The 18322-nt window shown below is 41.1% G+C and overlaps 2 long non-coding RNA genes across 2 annotated transcripts; both read left to right on the forward strand.

The window, feature by feature from the left end:
* The first annotated feature begins 36 nt into the window (after window positions 1–36).
* Window positions 37–12359, forward strand: LOC142072869 (uncharacterized). The gene is made up of 3 exons (XR_012669473.1): window positions 37–252; window positions 11153–11244; window positions 11912–12359. It is a non-coding gene; the product is annotated as an uncharacterized LOC142072869 (long non-coding RNA).
* Window positions 12360–12481: 122 nt separating this feature from the next.
* LOC142072688 (uncharacterized) lies at window positions 12482–18322 on the forward strand. Its single transcript, XR_012669213.1, has 2 exons — window positions 12482–14402; window positions 16075–18322. It is a non-coding gene; the product is annotated as an uncharacterized LOC142072688 (long non-coding RNA).

The raw sequence follows: 18322 nt of genomic DNA on the forward strand, positions 1-18322 counted from the left end.
TTATGAGGGATATAGAGTGACTGGTTTTGCCTAATTTCTAACCCCCTGAAATGTTGTGGATTTGAAATTCTTCTCAAGTAATTGGGCTCATATTCTCCTTAGTGTCTGCTGCAGGAGGAAAACTGCACAGGAAAAAAGGGAGAAAAACATGGCAGAGTGAAATACAAATAGAGAGAAATTCTAAGGAGAAAACACCATATTACACAGACCACACAGAAGGCCCCACTTATGCTGGCTTCATTTTGGAAAGAGGTAAGGAGTTGGGTGGTGGATAGGACTATTATGCTTGACACAGATCGTAGATTTCTTTTGAGCCAGAAAAATATATTCTATAATTGAACCACCCTGGATAGAAATATGTTACAAATACACGGAAGAAGTATTGCAAACCCTATAAACACTTCAGTTTTTTTTAATGTCTATGTACACCTAGAACTTGAAAGACAGTGTGAAACTATTAACTATGGTCTTCACATGTACAGTTATATTATATGTACTAATTAATGTATATTAGTCAATGGTAACTTTTTCAGTTTTAAAGCTAGTTTACAGCAATCTTTATTGGAACCTGTTACAAAAGAAAGACAAGAAAAACTCATGTAGTCTTTAAAATACATACATAAGCATGCACATTTTCTTACCAGTTGGGTAGTCAGCTTCAGGAAGTGGTCAGTTGATTCTCTTGGGTGATGACCCACATCAAAGTCTGTGTGTTACTTATCACCAGATCTTTACTCAGCTGTCAGCTTTCAGCTCAGTTATTGCAGTTTCCGCTCTGGCTGTGAACAAACACAGGTGGAGCAAAGGACAGACATGACTATAGTCATTTCTTGGTGCACTAGTGGGCCACCTGAATTGCTGGAAAGTAGAAAGACACTTAAAGGTGCCTATCCAAGACAGATCCTTAATGTCACCAGGAGAACTCCCAGGTGAGCAGCCCAGGACCTCAGTCTTCTCCTTGGCACATGTCTTTGGATTTCAGAAAGAAATATACTGAAGGAAACAGGTCATTTTATCGTATTTCTGCTTGGTGGTCCAACTTTGTTTCTCTTCTTGGAGGTGGTAGCATGAACCAATCAGTTAGTGACCCACATTTCTTTCAAAGATTTGAAATGTCCAGCCAAAAGGTCATCCTCTCTCACCATGCAGTCAGGGAAGAGACATCAACTTTTGAGTTCTCGCAACTGGAACTGGATTTTTTTCTAGTCTCTTTATGAAACATATTTTGCCACACCAGCCTGTGTAAGAAAAATTCGGCCATAAATGTTGGTACAACCCTCTTGGGCCAAACCTTGAACACCAGCTGATTTGCTCTGGTCAGCAACTTACCTCTGCAAGTTGCTTTCTGGGAGCCCTTCTGTGGTGCATCCCTTGCCACTTTTGCAGTTAGGCTTGCTCAAGTTGGAGTTTCTCCATCAATACTCTGCTAGCTGCAGAAGTGTTCAGTTTAAAATTCATATAATTTATACAAAGTTCATCTATATTCTGTGATGTTCTCTTAACTTTTTTTAGCTGTCCATTATACAATGCAGTCAATTCTGGAACTGTTGTTCTCCAGCAGGCCAGAAGGACTGCATAAATCTTCCATGTCTGTTCATCTTGCTGAACAACAATGGTAGGACCTTAGTATATATGGTTGAGCTAAGTCTGTGCATTATTAACCAAACATTACATTTCTGATTATTCCACTCCGTGGTCAAGTGTCCTTATAAACACATTACCTGGTTTAATTTTTTTTTACTTACTGCTTCTTTCAACACAGGTGTATTTTACTAACTTGATAGCATAAACATGCTTGATTGCAAACATTAACCTTACTTCTTCACTTTATCACTTAAATTAAAATAAAACAATATGCATACAACCTCTTTCTTTCATAACAGGATTGCCTATGGAGTAAATCCTGTCATTTATGTTTACAATAATTTGCCCAATGCAGTTTTAATCACTGTTAAACAATAGAATACCAATTGAAATGAAACATTTTTGAATGTTTTCTACATTTTCAAATATATTGATTTCAATTACAACACAGAATACAAAGTGTACAAGTGCTCACTTTATATTATTATTTTTATTATAAATATTTGCACTGTAAAATGATAAACAAAAGAAATAGTATTTTTCATTTCACCTCTTACTAGTACTGTAGTGCAATCTCTTTATCGTGAAAGTGCAACTTACAAATGTAGATTTTTTTGTTACATAACTGCACTCATAAACAAAACAATGTAAAACTTTAGAGCCAACAAGTCATAGAATCATAGAATATCAGGATTGGAAGGGACCTCAGGAGGTCATCTAGTCCAACCCCCTGCTCGAAGCAGGACCAATTCCCAGTTAAATCATCCCAGCCAGGGCTTTCTCAAGCCTGACCTTAAAAACTTCTAAGGAAGGAGATTCCACCACCTCCCTAGGCAACGCATTCCAGTGTTTCACCACCCTCCTAGTGAAAAAGTTTTTCCTAATATCCAACCTAAACCTCCCCCACTGCAACTTGAGACCATTACTCCTTGTCCTGTCCTCTTCCACCACTGAGAATAGTCTAGAACCATCCTCTCTGGAACCACCTCTCAGGTAGTTGAAAGCAGCTATCAAATCCCCCCTCATTCTTCTCTTCTGCAGACTAAACAATCCCAGTTCCCTCAGCCTCTCCTCATAAGTCATGTGTTCCAGACCCCTAATCATTTTTGTTGCCCTTCGCTGGACTCTTTCCAATTTATCCACATCCTTCTTGTAGTGTGGGGCCCAAAACTGGACACAGTACTCCAGATGAGGCCTCACCAATGTCGAATAGAGGGGGACGATCACGTCCCTCGATCTGCTCGCTATGCCCCTACTTATACATCCCAAAATGCCATTGGCCTTCTTGGCAACAAGGGCACACTGCTGACTCATATCCAGCTTCTCGTCCACTGTCACCCCTAGGTCCTTTTCCGCAGAACTGCTGCCTAGCCATTTGGTCCCTAGTCTGTAGCTGTGCATTGGGTTCTTCCGTCCTAAGTGCAGGACCCTGCACTTATCCTTACTGAACCTCATCAGATTTCTTTTGGCCCAATCCTCCAATTTGTCTAGGTCCCTCTGTATCCTATCCCTACCCTCCAGCGTATCTACCACTCCTCCCAGTTTAGTATCATCCGCAAATTTGCTGAGAGTGCAATCCACACCATCCTCCAGATCATTTATGAAGATATTGAACAAAACCGGCCCCAGGACCGACCCCTGGGGCAGTCCACTTGACACCGGCTGTTTTGGGCCCCACACTACAAGTCCACGCAGTCCTATTTCTTGTTCAGCCAATCGCTAAGAAAAACAAGTGTGTTTACATTTACGGGAATTATGCTGTCCGCTTCTTATTTACAGTGTCACCTGAAAGTGAGAACAGGCGTTCGCATGGCACTTTTGTAGCTGGCATTGCAAGGTATTTATATGCCAAATATGCTAAACATTTGTATGACCCTTCATGCTTTGGCCACCATTCCAGAGGACATGCTTCCATGCTGACGACACTCGTTTAAAAAAAAAAAGTGTGAAATAATTTGTGACTGAACTCCTTTGGGGAGAATTGTATGGTTTCCTGTTCTGTTTTACCCGCATTCTGCCATATATTCATGTTATAGCTGTCTCAGATGATGACTCAGCACATTGTTCGTTTTAAGAACGCTTTCACAGCAGATTTGACAAAATGCAAAGACGGTACCAATGTGAGATTTCTAAAGATATCTACAGTATTCGACCCAAGGTTTAAGAATCTGAAGTGCCTTCCAAAATCTGAGAGGGACAAGGTGTGGAACATGTTTTCAGAAGTCTTAAAAGAGAAATACTCCGATGCGGAAACTACAGAACCTGAACCACCAAAAGAGAAAATCAACCTTCTGCTGGTGGCATCTGACTCAGATGATGAAAATGAACATGCGATGGGCTGCATTGCTTTGGATCGTTATCAAGCAGAACTTGTCATCAACATGTTTCCTGGAATGGTGGTTGAAGCATGAAGGGACATATGAATCTTTAGTGCATCTGGCACGTAAATATCTTGCAATGCCGGCTACAACAGTGCCACGTGAAGGCCTGTTCTTACTTTCAGGTGACATTGTAAACAAGAAGTGGGCAGCATTATCTCCTGCAAATGTAAACAAACTTGTATGTCTGAGTAATAGGCTGAACAAGAAGTAGGGCTGAGTGAACTTGTAGGCTCTAAAGTTTTACACTGTTTTATTTTTGAATGCAGTTTTTTTATATAATTCTACATTTGTAAGTTCAACTTTTGTGATAAAGAGATTGCACTACAGTACTTGTATTAGGTGAATTGAAAAATATTATTTGTTTGTTTTTTTTACAGTGTAAATATTTGTAATCAAATATAAAGTGAGCACTGTACACTTTGTATTCTGTGTTGTAATTGAAATCAGTATATTTGAAAATGTAGAAAACATCCAAAACTATTTAAATAAATGCTATTCTATTATTTAACAGTGCGATTAATTTTTTTTAAGCGCTTGACAGCCCTACTTAAAATACATTTTAGCAGCTATAAAAATACCCTGTCCATCTAGAAAGCTATATAAATAGGGCCCACACCTACACTCCATTTTCAAGCAAAACTCATTGGACCAAATACCCAGCTGGTGTAAATTGACAGAACACCACTGACTTCAGTAAAGCTATGCTGACTGAAACTATCTGCAATTTGACTCAGTGACTTCAATGTGAGTTCTTTTCCTAAGCAAAGACTGAAGAAAGATTGCAGGATTTGGTTCATAGATAATATAAATAAAATGAATAGTTTTTTAGCACATTTTGGGCAGCAGAGAACAAATGCACCACACATGCTTTCCTGAGCAAAACTGATGTTAAACTGATTTGTGTGTCCCCTTATAAAAACTGTTTTATGCTAAGAGATGAGCAGTATTAGAAAAAACAGCATTAAGAAAATCTCTAGTTTAAAATATTTCTGTTGCTGTATCATTCTTCACTTACAAAACATGAAATGCCTATGTTAGGAGAGGAAATTACCTCAGACTAACACCTTAGATTATTTAAATTGAAAGAATTGTAAAAATCCCAAATACCTAGCTTTCCCCATTTATATTCTTTCTGTCTTGTCTTTTTCTCAGTGTAGACAATAAAAATAGCTTCAATTCCCTCTTATTTTTAGTCAGCTTTTTTTCATGTCTGTCAAGTTCAGGCAATAGGTCTGTTTGGGCTTTTAATCCTGCAAAGGGCTTTCAACAGCAAAAACAAAGCAATTCATTGCAAAATATTCATTCATTCAAAATATTTACATTCATATTGGGTTTTTACACATCTCCATGGCCACTTTTTCATGGTATTAAAAAAAGGCAATAGAATGGAAATAAAGAATATTGGAAATCATGGAACATCTTGGAAAATCAACACAGTTAGACAAGAAGTAGACAACGGCTTACTAAAAATATTGCTGTTATAATTATTGCCACCTGTCTTATCTTAGTGGGGCTCTGATTGCCCCATTCATATTAAAAATGATTGCAAACGATGCTCATTGCAACACTGATACTGTAATACAGTTTGCTCCAGGGTTCAGGAAATGATTCTCCATATTGTAGCCTGATCTTTTGTGGCTTATAAAAACCTTTAATTGAGCTATACTTTAGTGAATAATACATTTATTCTCCCCTTCACAGTAGCTACCAATGCTGTAACATATGCTTTGCCTGTCTGCTTCTTGCTCTACATATTTGCTTTCCAATTAGTCTGAAGATTTCAGGATTAATCCAGAACAGCATGTCAAACCATTCCACTCCCTGCCCCACCATGAAGTGCTTTTCATCTTTGAGGCTCCCAAAATGTTTTCAATATAGAGGAATGAAGGTTTACTAGGGAGGCATCTCCTCACCTCTCCCCCATCTCCAATGGTTGGCAGATTTATTAAATTTGTGTTTGTGTTTCTCCTTACTTCTCCCCCCTGGCTGGCAGACTTAATTAGAGGGTTCTCATGGGTACTTTTCCTGGTTTCCTTGCCCTGATCTGGCTGGCTGATCTGACTATGCACCTAGATACTTTTCCCCTGCTTCCCTCATCCCATTTTATGTACTGAAAAGGGAATAAGTGATGCTGTTTTCCTGCCTTCCTTCCCATCTGCCAGATTGAGGGGTACTGGTGCGTCTCTTTGCCGCTCCTTAACCGTCAGATTGACAAGAGCTTGGATGCTTCTCTCCAGCTTTGTCTTTAGATGGCAAACTTCTTGGCAGGGAGGGAAGGCAGGGCAATGGCTGCTTGTAGCTATTCTTTGCTGTTTTAGCAGGCTGTACAAGTGCCTTCTCATTCTGAAATTCCTGCCCATGTTGTCAGAAGGGGATGGGTTTTCTTCCTAAAAATAAGTGTGTGTGGAAGGGAAGGTAAATTATGAGGGAACTCTTCAAGGAGCTAAAATTACAGCAGCATATTTTATATATAAATCAGAGTTGGTCTGTAGCTTGCAAAGTGAAGTCAGAGATATTGGCTGTACCTTACTTTTCCCCAAGAACCTTGAGAAAAAAACAGTTCAAAGAGGAAGCAGCCCACAAAATTAAAAAAGACATCAACTACTGTCATAATTTTACTGTCCAAAACAGCACTTTATTAAGTGGATCTCAGCAAGATTGGTGCTTGAATTTGGAAGAGTTCTTTCATGAGAACTGCCTTCTCCACACACACACATCCTCGCACCAGGTACATTTGTGCATGAGAAATGCCCGTAGATTTTAGTTTGCTAGAAATTATCACACTCGTATTGAGCTGGGACGGCATAAGTGCACTTTTTGACACTACCCCTTTTCCCTTCCCCCAGTGGGCTAGCAAGAATACCCATTTGCCCCCAAGCAAATGACTTGGGGAGATGGCAAGAGGTTGGAAGTTTTGCTAGCAACACTGGCTGAAATAATATGGGGTTGAAGCTGGATGTCAAGTTCTCAGTGGGAGAAGGGAGTGCCTTGCTAGTAAGAAGGTGAGAGAAGCAAGATTTCTTGGTGCCACTGGATCAAATAATGGGGAAGGCAGTGGGTGAGAAGGTAGAACTCAGAGGAGAGAGATGTGAAGAAGACATCTTAGTGGTAGCACTGAGCTGATTCTTGAGCTGCGGGCCTAAACACACCTCAGACAGGGGAGAAGCCTGGTCAACCACTACACATCCTGTAAGTAGGCTTCCTTCAGCCACAGCACAGGTACTGATGGGGACTCTCCGTGGGTGCCTAGATAGAGGTACAGAAGCAGCCCAGGCTGAGAGAATGGGAAGAGAGCCTTTCAATTAAGAGTTTGGTTCTGAATGGCTGAGGCACAGATAAAGGAATAGGAAGAGATATGGAAAATGGAGTAAAAGAATTAAGAGGATGAATGGGATGAGGGAGGGAAAGAAAACATGTCTGTTCTTTTTGGCAATGGGTCCTTCCACAACTGGCATATCCTTTCCTCTCAGACATCTCTTCCATTTCAGCAATCGTTAGAAGGCTTTAGTTAGTTTAACAGATATAGCTATAGGTTATCAGATATGTCATTTTCTAGTCTGTGTTTTACAATATGAGAGGTCAGGCAGGGTCGCCATAGATTTGTTGTTCTCTAATGCCTTCCCAAACATTAGTACAAGCACTAGTGAATTAAACCTCATAACCTAGATCACCTGGATCGATCAGTCTTCAGCTGTAATTAAGACTGCGCCAATCACAACATGTCCGCCATTCTTCTCGCACTCTCGCCTTTCTTCTTCACGTTCATTCGAAACGTTTAACAGTGTCATCTTCCCATCTTCTTGGAGGCCGGCTGGGTGGTCTTTTCTGTTCTCATGGGTACCACTCAGCTATGATTGTGGTCCACCTATTGTCCATGAGCCATGCTGTGTGGCCCACCCATTGCATATTACTATTACTAATTAATTACTATGTCTGCTTTCCATGACAATATCTTTCACACCGCTGCGTTCTCTGTTCATTTCATTTGGGATGCGATTCAGAAGGGAGATTCCCAACATAGCTTGTTCCATTGCCCTTTCAGCTACCAACAGCCGCTGCTCTTCTCTCTTTGTCAGTGCCCACGTTTCACTGCGTACAACATGGCTGGCAGCATTGTTGAATTAAAGATATTTGCGCTTGTGGTCTTGTCAATTTTTCCTTTGAGGATGTCCTTGATGGAACTGAATGCACACCATCCTGCTCGAATCCTTCTCGAGAGTTCTCCATTCAGGTCTTGGCCCACATATATGTACTGTTCCACTTCTTCGATTTCTTCTCCTGCTACCGTTATTCGGGCTTGTTGTAAGACGTCTGATCACATATATTTCGTTTTACAGAGGTTCATTTTCAGGCCGACCTGACTGCTTTTCTTGTCGAGTCTTCGTAGCATGCTCCGCAGTTGGTTGGTGCTTTCGGCAATTAGCACGATGTCATCCGCAAATCTGAGATAATTGTTCTCCATTTATGTTGACACCACTCCTCCAATTGATCTTGTTCACAACCATTTCGAGGCAGGCGGTGAATAGTTTCAGTGAAATCGTATCTCCTTGCTTCACGCCTTTCTCGATTGGGATGCAGAGGGGTGTTTCAAGGAGAGTAATGTCTGTTGTGCATCCAGTATTCACTTCCTTCAACAAACTGATGTACTGCGTGTTAATGCCCTGCTCTGTGAGTGCCTTTAATATTGCGTTAAACTCGACGCTATCGAAGGCTTTTTCGTAGTCGACGAAAGCAATGCACAGCGGGAGTTTGTATTCCCTTGCTCTTTCTAGGAGCTGGCTAGGTAAATATATGGTCGATCGTGCTGAAATTTCTTCGGAATCCTGCCTGCTCTCTCAGCTGTTGTTCATCCAGACTCTGTGAGAGTCGGTTCATTATTACCTTTGTAAAGAGCTTGGAGATGTGAGAGAGCAGGCATATAGGGCGGTAGTTCTTAAGATTTTCTTGATCGCCCTTCTTGTGCAGCAAGATGGTATTCGACTCCTTCCAGCTTGATGGTATTCTTCCTTCTTCAAGATATCGACTGAATCTTAAAGCGAGGACCTTTCAAAGTTCTTTGCCTCCTGCAGAAGTAATTTCTGATATTATTCCATCTTTGCCTGGAGCTTTTCCCTTCTTCATCTGGTGTAGTGCGCTTCGGACTTCGCTGACAGTTATTGGGGGGGACGCGTTCTTCTGACTCTTGGAGCATTGGGAGAGGGACATTGATTCTTGATTTGAACAGTTCTGTATAGAAGTCCCTGCAGACCTCTTCCGTCCCTGCAGACCTCCTCCATCCCTGCTCTGTCGATTACTGTCTCTTCATCCTTGTTCTTCAATACTGTTACGCTCAACCTTATACTGCGTCAATTCCCACTTACATGTCCTGAGGCTCTTGCGTGATTCAGCTGTTTGAGGCACTTTTCTTTCTGGAAGTTCTCAAAGTCATCCTTCAGTTTTCGCCATATAAGCTTGCACAGAATGGAGTACTCAAGGTTGTTATCCGAGCTCCTTTTCGTGTTTCTCTGCTTCGCCAAAAAGCTTTTTGTTTCGTTCGAGATTCTTCCCTTTGCCTCTTTCAGCTTTTCGATTTCAGCTGCTTTTATGCAACATCTCAGCTTGTTGGCAAAGATACTATGGTTCTCATCACACTTTTCCATCTGGCTCCAGTCAAACCCAGAAATCGATTTCTTCAGCTTTGCTTCATCGAACGTCTTCGGCCGCTGTTTCCTGTTTGCCATCTGTAGCGCCTTCTTTTCCACCACTTCATCAAAAAGCAACTTTGCTCTAAGCAGGCGATGGTCACTGCTGGTGTTGCAGCACCACAGAGACGTCTTGGACGATGTGCCTTTTATTGCTAAAATATAGTTGATTTCGTTCTTGCTTTTTGCGTTTGGCATGATCCACGTCCACCTGCTTGCGGTTTTCTTTTTGTACCAGGTGTTTGCCACGTACAGTTCTTCATTTCTGCCATCGCTACCCACCTTTCTCCTCTTTCATTCCTTTCGCCACTGCCATATCTTCCTATGAACTTTTCGCCAGCTTTCCCTCGCCCAACCTTGGCGTTGAAATCTCCCATCGTGATAGTGTAAGTGGACTTTTGCACGAGGGCTCTTTCTCAGTAGAATTCTTCCACTTCTTTGTCCTCACTTGCACTTGTGGGAGCTGTCATAACCATAAGGGTAGCCTAAAATTCCTCCTTACCTGTAAGGGGTTAAGAAGCTCAAATAACCTGGTTGGCACCTGACCAAAGGAACCAATGGGGACAAAAGATACTTTCAAACCTGGGGCTGGGGAGAGAGGCTTTGTGTTGGGCTCTTTGTTTCTGTGTTTGTTCGCTCTTGGGACTAAGAGAGACCGGACATCAATCCACGTCCTCCAAACTATTCTGAACCAGTCTCTCATATTACAGAAATTGTAAGTACAGCCAGGCAAGGTGTATTAGTTTATCTTTGTTTTCTCAACTTGTGAATTTTCCCTTTGCTGGAGGGAGGTTTATCCCTGTATTGTTGTAACATTGAAACTAAGGCTAGAGGGGGTTCCTCTGTTTTGTGCATCTTTTGTTACCCTGTGAAGTTATCTTCCAACCTGATTTTACAGAGAGGATTTTTATGTTTTCTTTTTTTTTAAATAAAATTCTTCTTTTAAGAACTGATTGATTTTTTTTTCAGCATCCAAAGATCCAGGGATTTGGGTCTGTGTTCACTTTGTAACCAATTGATTAGGATATTATTCTCAAGCCTCCCCAGGAAAGCGGGTGTAAGGGCTTGGGGGGATATTTTGGGGGAACAGGAACTCCAAGTGGTCCTTTCCCTGATTCTTTGTCTAAATCACTTGGTGGTGGCAGCATACTGTTCAAGGACAAGGTGGAATTTGTGCCTTGGGAAAGTTTTTAACCTAAGCTGGTTAAAAATAAGCTTAGGGGGTCTTGCATGTGGGTCCCCACATCTGTACTCCAGAGTTCAGAGTGGGGAAGGAACCCTGACAGGAGCATAGGCCTGGATGACCCTTGAAGGTAGCTTTTGACTCCATCTGAAGATGCAGCACACCGATAATGTGATGATATTAGCTGGCATGATATGACTTTCAAAGACCAATCCTTACTGACGATAAATCCGACTCCTCCAATATTTCTAGTGCCATCTCCCTTTCCGAGCCTCAGAGCGCTTCCATCCTTCCAGTTGACTTCCAACTCCTTCTTTCGTCAGGTTTCGCAGACACCGAGAATGTCACATCTTGTCCTTTTCTTCTCCTCCATCAGATGGTTTAACATTTCCTCCCTCGCCAGCAACCTACAATTGTAAGTACACACAGCGAGGGTTGTCCTTTTCCATGTTGGCCTAGCACCTGACATTTTTAGCAACTTCTCGTTGCTCGATTTCTGCTCCGCCACCAAAGAACGGTTCAATGACGCACAGGGAACTGAGGCCCATTTACTCATGTTGTTTTAGCTGTTGACTTCAAGCCATCCCACTGGCTGGGCAGGCAGGCATGCATACCTCCTCAAGCTTAACTAGCCTTCAACCTCTAAGGAGAAGGAAAAGCGCTCTTTCCTCTGAGAGAGCAATCCCCCTCCCTGGATTGGGTAGTCCGACACCTTTCTAGCATGGTTAGACCTGCCAGGGCATACGCCCCACTACCATAGCTGTCAGATGGCCAGGGTCACCGCTACGCCACGATGAGGTGCTGAGGTAGGATTTTGCAGCGGAAACCTCATAACTTCATTGTTATGAAGACAGGAACAGAACCTAGATCTCCTGACTTTATTCTATGCTTTAACCATTGTACCCTGTGTTCTCTGGAAGATATTAGTAATGTATTTATTTATTATTAACATTTTAAATTAATTCAGACAGTACTAAACTGATAAGTTACCACTTTGAAATGGATCAGAGCACTTCATCTACAGTATTTTAAATATTACCACTGAAAGCAAAGGAGTGATTGTGGCTTTTTTTGTCCCATAGGAAAACATTTTGTCATCCCATCTACCATCCTAAATGCTAAGTCATAGAATTGCCACTGTTACTATTACTGAATGCAGTTCAATGGACTTTGAAGTAGGTCCTTTGTGTTACATGGTGCCAATATGGTCATTGTCACCTGGGAATCTAGAGTCTAGAAACTCATTTAAAAATATTTACAAACATCTTACTGGGTAGAAGTATGAATCTCTCTTTAGATAAAGAGGTCAGGTGATTGCTTAAATAACTTTATGAAGGGAGTTAGAAAAATAAAACAATTTATTCACTACTTCTCAGCTGTATAGCACACATAAAACTGCATGACTTAGAACTTGACTGTATCATCACTGAGGACCTGGTCTTGTAGCATTTACACAAAGTTAACTTAAGTAAATGGGAATTTTATACTTGTAAGGGCTTCAGAAATTAACTGGAACTGATGCATATAGAAACAAAGGCTTTCTAATTTATTTCAAATATTGAAAATATATTATAATATAATTATAAATAATTACTAAATATTTGATATATAGTATTTTGCTTTATCCATTTTAACTTAATTTAAGTAAATAGTTCATTAATAGCACCTTACACTCACTCTGCACAGATTTAAATGGCTACATATGATACCAATCAGTCTTCTGGTCTTAGGACCCAATTCAACATTGATATAAAACTCTATTGGGGAAAGCAGGCAGGAAATTCTGCCTGTGATATTTTTATAAGGTACTCAAACATTAGAGTGACAGGCACAGGTTACATGCCTGTTTAAATAGACTGGCCTCCGTTCACCCTTATGATCTGGCTGAAAGCCAGTTTAAAATGACTACTTGGGGTTTCCCCTCACACATGGCATAGACCTTGGAAAAGCAGCCTGACGGAAGCACCACTGCACTCTGACAGTCTACATCTGCCAAAATGGCTGGTTGAAGCCATCAGCAGCTGGGTGTAAGTTAGAGCAGCCCTAAGGCTCTAAGTTGCACGGTAGTCTGAGCTGCCTGTAACAGGCCTCAGGAGGAGAGAACAGTGAAGGCAGCACAAATCCAAATCCTCCCATCACCTTAGGTCCTGTGCTGAATGCAACTAATCTGGACCATAGTCTCTGGACTATTTACTTCAATGGAGTTGCACCCATTTATAATAGGTATGAATATGTGTTGTGTTAAATTGTGTTGGCCAAGCTTTAAGCAAAGAAAAAATTCCACAGTATATTTGTAAACTCATGGAAATCAATGATGATGGCAGAAATATTTATAGATATTTAATCATAGCAGCATAAATGGATTCTGCTAAACTTAGATTTTAATTTTGTTTACATTTTGATGGAGCAGAGTATGAATGACTGCTTATTTAGCATGGCATATGCCCTTAGCATTAAGCAGCTCTTATTTTTCAGAACCGACAGAAGTAGAATACAATGCAATCAAAAGTTAACAGATCACCTGGAAAATGCTTTTAGCTATACTAAAAATTAAAAGCTTGGAGATATTTTATTAACATTGCAGAAAATATGAACTTTAAATGAGTATAAACTATCCAGCCTATTAAAATGTTGGATTTCTTTAAATCTGGTATTAGATTTTAAATGAAAAAAAAAGGCAAAAAAGCTCAGCTAGAAATCTCTAGTGTGCTTGTGTGGGTTTGTAGATTATATTGTACATCTTATATCTGAAAAAGTAACATAACAAAATAAAAAAAAGTATAAGAAATGTTTTGTGCCATTCTAACTAGAGCTGTGTAACCCTGAAACTAGGGGAAACTCAACAGTTTTTTACAAACTCTAAACTCAGCTCAGGTTTAGTAAAAAGTTTGCTAAGCTTCTTTGATGGGGTATATCAGGCCCTTCATGGCCCTCTGTTGGAGGCTCTGCAGTTCTACTATACCCATCCCCAGGAAAGGAGCAACCAAGTGGGGGTCCTCCAGGGTTGCCGAGAAAAGCTGGATGGGAAAAGCCAATCAAATCCCAGCAGGCTCAGTTAAAAGGAGCTACAGGGGTGAGCAAGGGTGCTTCTCTGTGGCCAAAAGGAGCTTGAGTGGGTGTATTTACTGGAGCAGGGATGGGGAAGAGGACCTGGGAACTTTAACCCAAAGGTAATGGGTGGAAGTAAAGGCACCAGGTGGGAGGAGGGGACTAAAGGAAGCAGCTAACTAAAGGAAGCAGTATGTGGCTGCTGTTTATGTGGCTGCTTCCCTAGATTGGAAACTGGAATAGTGGGTAGTCCCAGGTTCCCCCACTGGCAAAGTAGCCTAAGCCTGAGAAGGGGACAAAGCTTCTTGAGAAGCACAAGTGAAAGTCTGTAATTAAAGGGCCCAGAGGTGGCGCAGAAAACCCTGGTGAATGCAAGCAGTTTGTTGAACTCTTTACTACCCTGGAAGTGATCTGTTCTTCACTGTGTGAATTGTACGGTATGCTGAGCCCCTGAAGACCCACCAAGTGAGGTTGACAACCAAGAGTGGGAGAAGGACTACAACAGCAGCAGGAGGTGCTCAAGAGGTGAGTGTCCCCTGTTACAAGTTGACATGTTTTTTAAATATTTTGATAGAACCTGAGCCTACATGTCAGATAGTTTTGTATCAAAACCGTGTGGAACTTGTTATATTTTGATGAAAATGTACTCATTAGGAATATTAGGGGGATGGATTGGGTGTAAAAACACAAGTAAACAATCATCACAAGTTGGCTGGAGTAATATTTTAGATAAAATTGGCCTGCTTCTCCATTATCCTTGACTTTTATAGTCACTTAAACCAATGCAAAATGGATGTAAAATGCTACCAAGTTAGAATAGTAACACTTCACACCTATATTTAACTGTTGTCAATGACTACCCAAGATGCAAGGTAACAGGTCCAATTACTATAAATGTGGAAGCTCTGAGATATTAACATGAGTACTATTTCTCCCATGTAAGGTCAGTGACTGGGCAGGATACTTAGCACGGCTGCTAGCCAGGCCAGCCTATATGTTTCTAGTCTCCATACCTGTGCATGGATCCACTTGTGACTTCTTGCCACTCTGTTGTAGATTGTCAAGAATCAGGTTAGTCAACCAGCACATTGTTACTGTAGGTTAGTGCACAATAGCTAATGCATTAAAGCACCTGGAAGGTTAAATTTCTGCCTGGGCCAATTTTTTTTTCAGTTTGTTTCTTAATTTATTTCTCTCACTGGTCTAGATACACATGGTAGGAGCTCCTTCTCCCTGGCTGCACACAACTGGGGAATAGAAAAGAGATTATTCATGTGGGATGAGGTGGTGGGGGCTCTTGAAAATTTTACCTCCATGCACCTCTAAACCGAAGTCCCATTTTCAAAAGTGAGTGAGGCATTTAGGCCCAGATCCTCAACCAATGGGAGTTAAGTGCCAAAACATGTTTGAAGATCTGGGCCTTAGGGGCCTAAATCCCAGTGACTTTCAATAAGACATAAGCTCCTAAACGTCTAAGTTGTTTTTGAAAATAGGCCTTAGGTGCTTCTGAAATTTTTTACCCAGGGTCTGGGAGTGCACAGGTTGTCAGGGCTAGCAGCAGCATTCAGTCACTGAGCATGAAATACTGTCCATAGTCAATATTGCTATCCTAGCTCTCCCGTGAAAATAGATGCAGTCAATTTATAAAGTGTCATTGATTAAATTATTAGATCTCTATGATAACTCAATCCAATTCAAGATTTTCCACCAAATGTACTGGATATCCTTGAGGGCCTCCTGAACTTGAACTAGAGTAGGAGATGTTCAGATTTATGTGTAAGCAGAGTCAGGATGAGCTCTGCCTTGACATCTGGTGGTGAGTTGTGGAAAAGAACTTCAGGGGCTGATCTCATTTGCACAGGCACACCCACCCGGCCTAGGTGGTCACTTTGGCTGCTGTAGGAGCCCCAGTTTCTCTGTTATTGGGGCAGGAAGGGCAGGACTGTTATTATCCTGATTATGTGAATCAAGGACAGTGGAACTGTACTTGGCCTTTTGTTATGATGGAGGGACTCGCCATCAACTAAGCAGCACTTGCTAGGCCAGGGTCATGGGTTCCAAAACCTAGTGAATGGAGAGAGTCTGGGGATAAGCATTAATACCCGGTGGTATGGGCCCCAGGTGAGGGTCTGAAACACCAATTGCACCGTCTCCTCTTTCTGCTGTGGAATATCAGAGCTAATTTTGGTTCCATTAGGAGTCTTGTTACAGGCTGCTGAGCTGAATTCACTTTGGGCCAATGGTGTACCAGCACTGAGGCTCCCCTACTACAAGCTGAAATCACTAAAGAACTAAAATTACTAAGAGCTGAAGTCACTGAGCGCTGTGTTAAGTAGTGGGGGGGCCTGAAGATATATTGCGGGATGGCTGGAGTGGCTCGCAGGACAGCTGGTGGAACGGAGCGGCTGGTGGAGCAGAGCAGTTTGCGGGACGGCTGGAGTGGCTCACGGGACAGCTGGTGGAGCGGAGCAGCTGGCGGAGCAGAGGTGCCCAGGAGGGGTGATATATATTTGTCCCAGGTCACTGGGTGGGGGCTCGATCTGGTTTTGCATCATGTTATTGTGTTGTTGGAACGGAACCCCTAGATACTGAACCCAGCCCTTGTTGCTGCCAACTCTGATGGGCAGAAGGGTTACATATGGAATATGTTATGGGAATGCCCATTAGTATCCACATTTTTGGACATGGTACTCAAGAGAGCTCTACAACTGACTATTTTCACTATGAAATGGTTTTGCTGTTCACAGTAAAACCAGGAGCACATGCTAAAGTAGTTTTATTTCTAATTTAAGTAAGATGTGGTGCAAAATAAACCCATTTGATTATGCAGTTATCAATAAAAGCACAAAAACAAGGAAGTGAATTCTACAATACATTTTGCAGTGAATTCCACAATAACTCCTTTTCACATACATCCTGAGTAACATCTTTTCCTCATACTCTTTAAACATGAGCTAAAGTGGTCCCTAAGTGCCACGCTGGCTGTTTTTTTTTAAAAAAAAAAAGCTAATAATTTTGGAAACCAAGGTGACAGCATTGGATTAGCTCTTGCCTAAGGATAGCAAAGTGTGAAGTATCTCTTGTGTATAGGGTAAAGAAATAGTCTCCAACAATCAGAGTTAACTACCATTTCTAGGCTTCTGTATTGATTAAGGGGAAGCAGAAGAGCTCCTTTATCCAGCAAACCAAAGCCACAGTTCATACTTAAAGTCTTTTAAATGAGCCTTATTTTCATCAAAATGCAGTACATAGCATTTCCAGTCCACATGTGATTCTATATGATTACTATTGGCTACACTGGTCTCACTATTCTGGCTTTTCCCCCCCCTCCTATCTCTTTAACTCTTGAGAGCCACCCAAGCATTTTGTCTCATTCCACAGAATTGCAGCAGTCAGCACCTCTTCAGGATTAGGCCACTAAAACATGAGTCAAAATCCATTTAAATTAAGGGAAAAACTCCCAGGAATTTCACTGGGCTTTGGATCAGGCTCTTAATGAATATCTGGTCACCACCTCCTGGTAAATAATTTTAGTTAGATATACAAATCTGTTTTGTACACCTCCAGTTAAAGTTGTGCTGCTCTTCTTCTACTTTTAATTCCAGGAGTATGAGTATACTTATGTGACAGTAATTCTCCTCTCCCTCTAATATGGTCTCTTTCGTACATTTAAAAGTAAATAAAATGCATTATTAACAGGATGCATGGTCTGTCATAAATGGCACAAAGTAGGCTTTATGCAATGGGAAGAACTCCTCTGGTCATTTTTTCTTTTTAAGAGTATAATCCAAGTTTGTTATCTGTATGCACATTTTACATAGTTTTTGTTTTTATTTCATTGTGCATTCTTCCTGTTTAATCAATAAACAATATTTGTTTCTAAAAATTTTTAAACACTGGCAGACTATACCACATTAATGATCCATCTAGTTCCATCTAGTATCCTGCCTCCAATAGTGGCCTATATCTGATGAAAAGATGGGTAAACACACATGTGGTCGCACACATACATTCTCCTTCTCTTTCCCTCTTCACACCTAACCAATTGTGCAGTACTGTACCATGAAGGCAAAATTCCTTCTTTATTATAGCTGGAAATCAGCTGATATTATGAATCATAACTTCTTTCCTAACTAATGTAATTGCAGACTCTATTTTTTCAATAAAAATGTGTATTCCTCTGAATATTCATGAAGGTCTTTGCCTCAATAATACCTTGTGACAGTGAGTTCCACAGATTAATTATCAGCATCACTTAAATTGAACTTATCAAGTACGTCACCTTGATATTTTTGTTTGTTATTTTTAAATTATGGGATAGGATAAATAGGAGCACTGGTTGTCCTTCATTGTACTAGTGTAGTGTATACTGTACTAGTACCAGCTTCTGTACTTGTATCCTTTTACTTTGCTCCTTGTCAAATAAAATACACTTCTCAGTCCTG

The sequence above is a fragment of the Caretta caretta genome, chromosome 7 (assembly GCF_965140235.1).
Source record: "Caretta caretta isolate rCarCar2 chromosome 7, rCarCar1.hap1, whole genome shotgun sequence".
NCBI lineage: Eukaryota > Metazoa > Chordata > Testudines > Cheloniidae > Caretta > Caretta caretta.